We start from the raw sequence: 9,850 nt of genomic DNA, 5'->3' as shown, positions 1-9,850 counted from the left end.
GTTGCAGGGAGGTAATATTTTGTGTCTTAGAAAGGTAGTAATTATGTTTTGCAGTCCCTGCCTAGCTTCTAAGTTAATGGGGCATTGTTTTTTTATTGGAAATTTGTTGGAGTCCTTTAACCTTACCATTACTGGGGAGGGGTTATGTGCCCTTCCTGGTATCTTGGTAGCCCAAACCTGGTGGTTTAACTCTTGCTGCTCATCTATATCTATGTAAGTTCCATTTCAGTTAACTTGTAAGGTCATTATTTGTTTAGGAGTTAGATCTTCTGTTGAGAAGATCATTTGAGTTTTTACCCTACTTAATATGTCCTTCCCTAGAAGTGGTACAGGACATTCTGGGAGGATTAAAAATTGGTGTGAGAAGCTTGTTGCACCCCACAGACAGTGTAATGACAGAGTAAAATATTTTGCTGTGGGTTTCCCTTCTACTCCCTGAACTGTGCTTTTGTTAGAAGAAAGGGGTCCTCGATAGGACGTTAGTCCAGAAGGTGACTCCTGTGTCTTAAAGAAAAGGTACTGACCTTCCTGCTACATCTAGGGTGACCCTTGGCTCCTCTGCACCGATGTTGATGCCTTCGGTTTTCCCATTTGGAGCCTCTTGGAGCCCAGGGTCCTGTCAACTTAAGGCCATTTCCATTGAGGGATCGGGCCTGGGAGTCCATCGACTCTCAGTGCAGTCTTGCCTTCAATGGCAATGTTGTTGACAATTGGGACAGGGCTTCTGCAGCTGTTTGTCCTGGGGACAATCCCTTTTCCAGTGGCCAAGTTGACCACATTTGTGACATGTACCGAGTGGAGTATCTTTGGGTCTTCCTACTGGCAGCAATTGGTGCCTTCCCTGTAGGGCAGCAAAGAGACAGGCCTGTCTTTCCTCTTCTTTTTTTCTCTTTTTCTTGGAGCCTTCATTCCTTTTCCTGGTCTCTATTATAGAAAACCAAAGAAGAGACCTTCAATAGTTCATTAAAGGGAGTTTGGGCTCCTAGCCCTTGTTTTTGAAGTTTACGCCTAATGTCTGGAACAGCTTGAGTTAGAAATCTATCTTTTAAGACTAGTCACCCTTCTGGTGATCCTGGGTCTAAACTGGTATACTTTAAGAGGGCCTCTTTTAATCTTTCTAGGAAGGCAGTGGGGTTTCCTTGGGGCCTTTGGTCAATGGTGGCTAATTTATTGAAATTGGTAGGTTTTATCCCATAAGCTTTCATTCCTTCAACCAGGTACACTAACATGTGGTCTCTCACCTGTCTGCCTTCTTGGGTATTATAAATCCCACCCTGGGTCTATGCCTGGGACTGTGGTGGTGCCCAGGGGGTAGGCCTGTTGATTTTGTATATATAGCCCATCTGCAAATCATTTGGCTGCCTCAGTGAGATTTAATCTTTCTCCCTGGGTGAGCGTTTGGTTACAGATTATCATTATGTCTTTCCAACCCAAATCAAAGGTGAGTGTTAAGTTCCTAAATTTTTCTGTGTAGCTGTTAGGGTCATCAGAGAAACTTCCTAGCTCTGTTTTTAGCTTTCTTAAGTCTTGCATCGAAAAGGGAACCTGTACCTTGACTGGTCCATTAGGACCAGCCACTTCTTGAAGGGGGCACAGGTAAGGTAGTGAAGGTGCTGTGGGCGAGGAATTGGAGTAGGGAGGAGTAGGAGGAACAGACATTTCTTTGGTATTTAAGGGTGGGGTTGTAAAGTTGGTAGGGTTTGGGTCTAAGGAGTCTATTGCTTGGTTTGTAACAATGGCGAGAACTGTGGGGTCTAACTTACAATTTTTTACACAGTTCTGGGTTTTCCCTCAAGGGCATAAAAACTTGGACATAAGGGACCTCTGTCCATTTGCCTTGTTTCCAGCAAAACAGATCTAGCTTTAGGATGGTATGGTAATTTAGACTCCCCTGTTCTGGCCAGATTTCTCCATCTCCCAATTTATATTGAGGCCACGTGGTGTTACAAAGGCAGACTAATCTCTTTTTCTTCAGGGTTTGAGGGTCAAACCTGTCCCAATTTTTGAGGATACATCCCAGAGGCAAGGCCAGTGGTACTGAGTTTTGGTTTCCCACCTAGAAAGGAACGGAATGAATCATAGGGGGTAGGATGTCTCCTGAGCCTCGCTATGTTAAATCACTGCCCAGAGAAGACATCCCTTCTCAGGCCGGGGGTTCCAGAATTAACTAGTCTTTTTTTTTTTTACTGTGTAGCCCACACCTGAAGTTTCTTGCCTAGAAACTTCTTACTGCCTCTGTCCTAGGGGTCTTTGCTCCTATCTACATCTGCAGGCTTGACGAGACATGAACCTATATATTTGTTGATGTCCTTGTATATCCTGCCAGCCATTTGAGGGTAAGGGTCCTTTGTGCCTCTGTCTGGGAAGTCTTCATTTCATTAGCAAACTTTGCTATCCATTGAAGCTGACACCTTGATTGCCTCGCAACACATAATCCTGAGGGTCCCTTGGAATTGGGCATAGGAGATGATTTAGCATTTGTGGGAGCCCCTTTTCTGTCCATACTCAAGGGGGGATAATCTTATTATTCTTTAGGCACCTTCCTTCTTTTTCTATGTAGAACCAACAAACCCATTCCTCATGCCTACTCTTGTCTGTATACTTTATAAATTGTTTCAGGACACTGAAAGAGGGAATCAGGGCATGGAGGGCTATCATAAAGTAGACTCGTGCAGCCCACTTCTTTGTATACTCTTGCCCATTCAGATTCTTTGTAAGGGGAGTAACAGATACAACTTTAGTTAGTCTAATGAACAACCTTAAGATTCTTAATTCGATGAGGCAGAACAGTGTGTCTCTATTCATTCTCCTATAACATGAAAGCAGGAGGAGCAAATCAAGGAAAGGCTGCCTGTGTTTAGCTTCACAATGGCAGTATAAACAGAAAAGGGAGGGAGGTTCTTTGCTGGGACAATTATCCCTTAAAAAAAAAAAAATCCCTTAGCCTATTACAAATACAGCACTGATCCCTTTTGCAAAGCACACATGGAGGATACACATATGTTAGCCAGAAGTTGGATGGGGCTGAGAGGTGCAAAAGGTAGATGGGTAGCTGATCACTTAAAGAGACTTGCTGACTTGGCATGACTATTGCTGAGGTTAGCGGAGGTCAGGTATTCTGGGCCGAAAATGTGCTGCTTTGTGAGCAGGACTCCTAGGGGTGAGACCCCTCTATTCGGCCGATGCTTCTTTTATGTGTCTCAGCTTCTCTCCCAGTTGTCTAAGACAGTCAGGAGGGCTCAGAGCCCTGGGCGGCCAACGCTTATGTGCACATCCCCAGACAAGCCTAGTTGTTAATTAAGGGAAGTTGGAAGTCCCTGTGAGGCCCCTGCACATCTCAGGTTTGACCCAGATGCCTCTGCAAAGCAGAGGGAGGAAGTGCCTCTTTTCTTCAGAGTCTAAAAGATTCAGACACTCATTATTACCATATTCTTGTCATAGTCAGACTAAGTACAGACAAATCTTTCTAGCACCTCTCAGACCTCCTTCCTAAGAAGAAACAAAACACACACACATAGAGGTAGGGGTACCTCGGCACAGGGCTGGAAAGGAAAAAAAAGAGAGCCCGCACTCTGAGGTGGACTCACCACTTTCCGGACGAAGGAGGAGGAAGTTTTTGATCCGAGTCACAGCACCAGAAGATGCTCCGTTCTTGTCTTCAGTGTAGGAAAGAGTTCAAACACTGAGACAAATAGTATCAAACAAGCAGAGGTTTATTAGCTAGCAGAGGGTTAGTAGCGAAAGTACGCTTGACCAGGGAGTGTCAAGCAGACTACTCAGATAGAGAGAGAGTCTGAGTTCCCCGATACAGTTGTTTTCTTAGGGCTTTATACCCTTTTCCCCCCAACTTCCCCCTGTTAACGTTTAGCTGCCAAGTCAGGGACCCCGGTAGGGACCATTTCCTCTTTCTCTCTCTCCAGTGTAAACTCTCCCCCTCCCTCTGTTAATGTTTAACTGCCAAGTCAGGGACCCCTGTAGGGACCATTTCTTCTCTTTCTCTCCTGGAGTACAAGTTCCTTCCCTTTTGTTGACTTTCTATTAACATTTAACTGTCGAGTCATGGACCCCGTAGGGACCATTTCCTCTCTTTCTTTCTCAAGTGCAAGCTCTCCCCCTTAAAAAAGCAGTACTCAGAGGTCAATTTATATCAATAAATGCATACACACAAAAAGAAGAAAGGGCCAAAATCAAAGAATTATCCCTACATCTTGAACAAATAGAGAGAGAGCAACAAGAGAATATGGGTACTTTGGTAACTTATAAAGGGAATATTGATTAATATTAAGGTGTGTAATTATAGCTTTGCAAAAGATCAGGAGACCCTTCCTAACAGACGATTTTGGTGCAAATACTCTGTAAGAGCTGAAGACATCTTATAAGTGAACTCTAATGCAGTGAAGGTGTTTCAGTGAAGAGAGTGGGGGCAAGAAGAAGAGGACACAGTCACCCCAGCAGGGTGAGGAGCATCTCCTGAGGGTTGTTTCCAAAGGTGTGGGAATCTTGGGCTGTGCAATGCCCCAGGGCTAACAATGACACCACTGCCACCCGAGCACTCTTAGGCCTGAGGCAGGGAGGGGTGGAGACCATTATCAGGGCTTAGAGCGAAGGGTCTGGGATGGGAACTGCAACCTTCCATGGAGATACCCAGCCAGCAGAGGGCCCCCTGGGACACCCAGACCAAGCCAGTTCTTATTCTCCTCCTTTCCTCCCAGGAGGAATGAAGCCCACACAGGACACAGCTATGCACAGAGCAGGAAGGAGAGGGCCATGGCCACGTAGCTTCATGCAGCACAGACCTGAGTCTGAATCCTGACCTGCCCTGCAGCCGGGCCATTTGGCGCAAAGTGTGTTGCCTCAAGGGTCTGATTTCCTTCTCCTGATAAAGCCAGCTTCCAGAGGTTTTATAATGAAACCTGTCACTGATTCTAGGGTCCCCTACGAAGCCTAAATACATACAAAAAGCTGGTCACAGCCCGCTTCAGACACTCTGCTTTATGATGGTCTAACTTGGTCATTGGGACCTGGAGAACAGAGAGCAGTGTGATGTCCCTCTGGCCACCGAGGGCCAGCCAGAATGCATACACACCTGCAGCGGGCAAACTGCTGTGATGTCATGGGAACGTGTCAAACAGGTATGGTCTGCAGCCACAGCTAGGGAGGCCGGAGGTCACAGTTTGCTGCTGCGATGCCATGGGAATGCATCAAACAGATAGGGCCTGCTGCTATAGCTAGGGAGGCGGAGGTCATAGGCTGCTGTTGTGATGCCATGGAGATGTGTCAAACAGGTATGGTCTGCTGCCACAGCTAGGGAGGCTGGAGGTCGTAGGCTGTCCCCAAGGCCCTCCTGACAACACACACACACACACACAGGCATATTCAGCCCTGTTCCCCTAGTACTCTCAGAATGGGTGAAATCGCTTGCTACTACATGTTATGGCCGTGAAAATGCTATCATGTGTCCTTACATGTGACAAAAACCTCAGCCCAACGTGCAAAGTAATAACTTTAGAGTCATCAACTGCCAGCTAATTCTGAGGAAAAGCAATGAAATCCTTCTCATTGCAAGCCAGACAGGGCTTACATGCACTAGCCAGTAAATAAATACACAGAAGACCTTTTGTCTGCTTTGCCCTCACAGAAATGCAAGGTTATGAGTTGTGCCTCCCTCTCAATCATGCCAACGGTCCGAAGATCACAGGGTCGCTCAGAAATGTTATAAATTCCACACCATTCAGAAAGCTCACTGTAGTTCATTTCAGAGCTGCTGGCAGCTCTAGGAGACTCTGTCTTGCTGTATTAAATCTTTGGTTAAGGCATAGAACATCCAAGGCCCAAAGGTGGCTCCCCAGGCGGTTTCAAAATATTTTCTTCTCCTTCAGAGATCTCCTCCAGCATTAGTAAATGCATGATTTGTTGACTTAGGAGTTATTTCTAGATTCCCATCTTCTGAGGAATGAGTACTAGAGACCATTTCCGCAAAAGTGTTTGGCTGTGAGAAATAGAGGGCCTCGCTTGGCACCTGGATTAGTAGTCAAGAGGAACACTACAGGGGCTTTAGGGAAAAAGAACCTTGACTCCCACTCAAGGCCCCATGCAGTTAGTGGCAATTTTGATGTTGCTGTGGGTGTTAAATAATATGCATGCCTCTAAAAAATGCAGGTACTACTTGTTCAGGCATTGGGCTGGGCAGTGAGAACAGAGACAAGGGCAACAAGACATAGTCCCCAGGTAAGGGATTCTCTGGCCTAGTCACAGAGGTTGTCACTATAGGAAGTGAGAAAGAGTATCTGTGGAGTGTAATAAGGTGGGTCAGAGCTATTGACAGATGTTGATTAAAAATGTAATGAATTTGTAACCTTGCATAAGTAAGTTTTAGAATTAACGTATTCTATTCTGAATCCATGGCCAAATGACCTAGTTATTCAGGGACACAAACAAAACATTCTTCAAAATGTCATTGTTCCAAGGCCATTAGAATTACAGTAAAAATTAAAAACTAATTTGGTGTAGCGCAGTTCGTTGTGGAAACAGTACTAGTCTTCATTAGTTTTCTAACATTTATCATCACTCCAGGGCAGGCTCGTTTCTGAGCCATTAACTTCTTTCTTTCATTTTGTACAGTTAATTGAAATAAAGAAATACTGGGCTGAGGCAATAAGAGAAAATTCTTCTCATTACAAAGAAATTAAGATTTTATTTTATTGTTATTGTTATTACTCTCATTATGTTAATTACAACTTATTGCATTGCAGAACTAATGAGAAACTAGGATAATTCATTCATGTATGTGGTAACCAAAACAAAAAACCAAATCCGTTGTTGTTGAGTCAGTTCCAACTCATAGTGACCCTATAGGACAGAGTAGAACTGCCCCATAGGGTTTCCAAGGAGCGGCTGGTGGATTCAAACTGCTGATCTTTTGATTAGCAGTCGAGCTTTTAACCATTGCCACCAGGGCTCCTTATGAGGTAAAACCAAAAAATAAAAATCAAACCCGTTGTCGTTGAGTCAATTCCAACTCATGGCAACCCTATAGGACAGAGTAGAACTGTCCTATAGGGTTTCCAAAGAGTGGCTGGTGGATTCGAACTGCTGACCTTTTGATTAGCAGCCAAGTTCTTAACCACTGTGCCACCAGGGTTCCCTGTGAGGTAAACTTTGCCAAAAGTAGGAAAGACAAAAAAACAAAACAAAACCCAGGGTGGAGATTGTAGGATCTTCTTTTCTGTGCAACTGTAAAGGGAAGCACTGGCCCCTGTTTGCTGTTGACAGATTAAAGCTAGTAGATGACAGAGAACTGCAGAACAACATCATTACTGTCCTACATATCAGGAATAATGACCCCCAGACAGTGACTAGTAAACCAAACACCAATAGGAGGGCCCAGAAGCCCAGCAGCAGAGAGACACTGTAAGACAGTCACCTGGCCACCTGGCTGCTCAGATCTGGCTCTACAAGAACAAGCAGGTGTCCTCCCGACCAGCCAGGGTTGTCGCCTGAGCAGAAGCCGCACTCAAATTTGGTCATATGAAGAAAGATTAGTAAAGGGACTATTCACAAAAGGAGTAGTGGCCTTGGACCTGGGGCTAACAACATTGGCCTGGAGAAGAAGCAGTTCCAGGGGGTGAGAGAGAGAAGGAAAGGAAAGGAGCTAAAAATGCCTGAAACCTCTGGACCAGAGGCAGCCGGAGGACAACTTCAGTGAGAGCCAGGTGCTGCTAATCAGTCCACAGGTCTGCCCAGAAGACACAGAGATTGGAGAAGGGTAGACAGGGGTCTAAGGGATAAGTGGAAGCAATCAGCACTCCCAGCAAACTGCTGCTGTCGGTCATGTTCTGCACTGTCCACTGCTGGAGATACTAGGCTGGGAGGGCCTGTGGTCTGGGATGGACTCTCTACCAGGGTAGGGCCCACTGTCAAGACAGGGCTGGGGGAGCCTAGATTGCAAACAGAACCTGGTACCCAGTAGTCTGACAACAGACATCAGGAGGCTTTAACGAGGTAGATCTAAGTCCAAGTAACATGATCCCCCCCCAAAAAAGTGTAAATGGCCACCAGGGAATCAAGCAGGTGTTATGTTCAGGGAAGTAACCAGAGTGGGGCTCAGAAACAGCACTTCTGATTCTGATATAAGAATGGACCAGTGTTCTTATTGGTTCCTGGGCCTCCACATTCCAGAGAGATGGGAAGGTGAATAAGACTAAGATGTGAATTAATTGAGGGTATGACGATGTTTGACAACATACTTCAATCATACCTTATTTCATCTGGTTTCCAAACAGCTATAGATAAGATTGGAAGAGATTTATATAAGCCTCTTTAAACACAAGGTTCTTCATTAAAAAAAAAAAAAAAATCTATTGAGCACCTCTCCCGTGCTGGCCTCCCTCCTAGGTGAGGCAGAGATTGGAATGAACAAGACTACAACAGTTTGTCACAGAGCTTACTTGGTGAAGGATCTAAAACTACCTGAAAAAATATTTATTTATGCATATCTGGAATGTTCTTAGCAGGAGCCTCAGGACTTTTTGTTGCCTGACTCATGACGAACATATTCAGTGAGAACTTGCCTGGCCACTGGAGATACTTTCTTCTACCACCTTTGTTATTGGTGTTGTTAGCATATAACAGAATGAAATTCTGCCCGGTGCTGTACTGTCCTCAGAATCATTGCTATGTTTGAGCCCAGCGTTGTCCATTGTCTCTGTGTCAATCCATCTCATTGAGGGCCTCCTTCTTTTTCACTAACCCTCTCTCTCCTTCACCAAGCATGATGTCTTTATCCAGCAGTTGGTCCGTCCTGATGACATGTCCTTAACGAGCCCTGGTGGTGCAGTGGTTAAAGCGATCAACAGCTAACCAAAAGATTGGGGATTAGAAACCACCAGTGGCTCCAAGGGCAAAAGATGTGACTGTGTGCTTCCGTAGAGATTTACAGCCTTGGAAACCCTATAGGGTCTTTATGAGTTGCAATTGACTCAACAGCAGGGAGTTTGGGTTTGGATTTGGATGACATGTCCAATGTAAGAGAGATAAAGTCTTGTCATCCTCACTTCTAGGGAGCATTCCGGCTGTACTTCTCCAAGACTAATTTGTTCTTCTGGCAGTCCATGGTATATTCAATATTCTTTGCCATCGCCATAATTCAAATGTATCGACTCTTCTTCACTCTTTTTCATTGTCCAGCTTTAACATGCATATGAGGGAATTGAAAATACCATGGTTTGGGTCAGGGGCACATTAGTCCTCAAAGTGACATCTTTCCTTTTTAAGGTTTTAAAGAGGTCTTTTGCCACATATTTGCCTAATACAATGCATCATTTGATTTCTTGATTGCTGCTCCCAAGGGCATTGATTGTTGATCTAAGTAGCATGAAATCCTTGACAACTTCTATTTCTTCATAGTTTTCATGATGTTGTTTATGGACCCAGTTGTAAGAATTTTCTTTTTCTTTACATTTAGATGTAATCCATACTGAAGGCTGTTGTCTTTGATCTTCATCAGAAAGTGCTTTAAGTAATCTCCATTTTCAGCATATCGCTGATTATTAATGAGTCTTCGTTTAATTCTAATGCCATGGCCTTCTTCACATAGTCCAGTTTCTCAGACTATTTGCTCAGTATACAGATTGAATGAGTAAGGTGAAAGGACACAGCCCTGCTGCACACCTTTTTGAATTTTAAACCATGCAGTATCCCCTTGTTCTGTCCGAATGACTGACTTTTGATTTATGTTAAGGTTCCTCATGGGCACAATTTAAATGTTCTGGAATTCCCATCCTTCATAAGGTTATCCATAATTTGTTATGATCCACACAGTTAAATGTGTTTGCATAGTTCATAAAACACA

The 9,850-nt window shown here is 44.5% G+C and overlaps 1 long non-coding RNA gene across 1 annotated transcript in view; it reads right to left on the bottom strand.

Moving 5' to 3' along the window:
• Window positions 1–821: 821 nt before the first annotated feature.
• Window positions 822–9,850, bottom strand: part of LOC126085667 (uncharacterized) — a 250,506-nt gene continuing 241,477 nt past the window's right edge. Inside the window, exons 4-5 of the long non-coding RNA XR_007519318.1 lie at window positions 3,588–3,682; window positions 822–924 (exon numbers count right to left, since the gene is read on the bottom strand). This is a non-coding gene — a long non-coding RNA (uncharacterized LOC126085667). The remainder of the gene's footprint in view (window positions 925–3,587; window positions 3,683–9,850) is intronic.

The sequence above is a fragment of the Elephas maximus genome, chromosome 11, assembly GCF_024166365.1.
Source record: "Elephas maximus indicus isolate mEleMax1 chromosome 11, mEleMax1 primary haplotype, whole genome shotgun sequence".
Lineage (NCBI taxonomy): Eukaryota > Metazoa > Chordata > Mammalia > Proboscidea > Elephantidae > Elephas > Elephas maximus.
The sequence above is the reverse complement of the archived record's forward strand: the minus strand, read 5'-3'. Positions and strand labels throughout refer to the sequence as shown.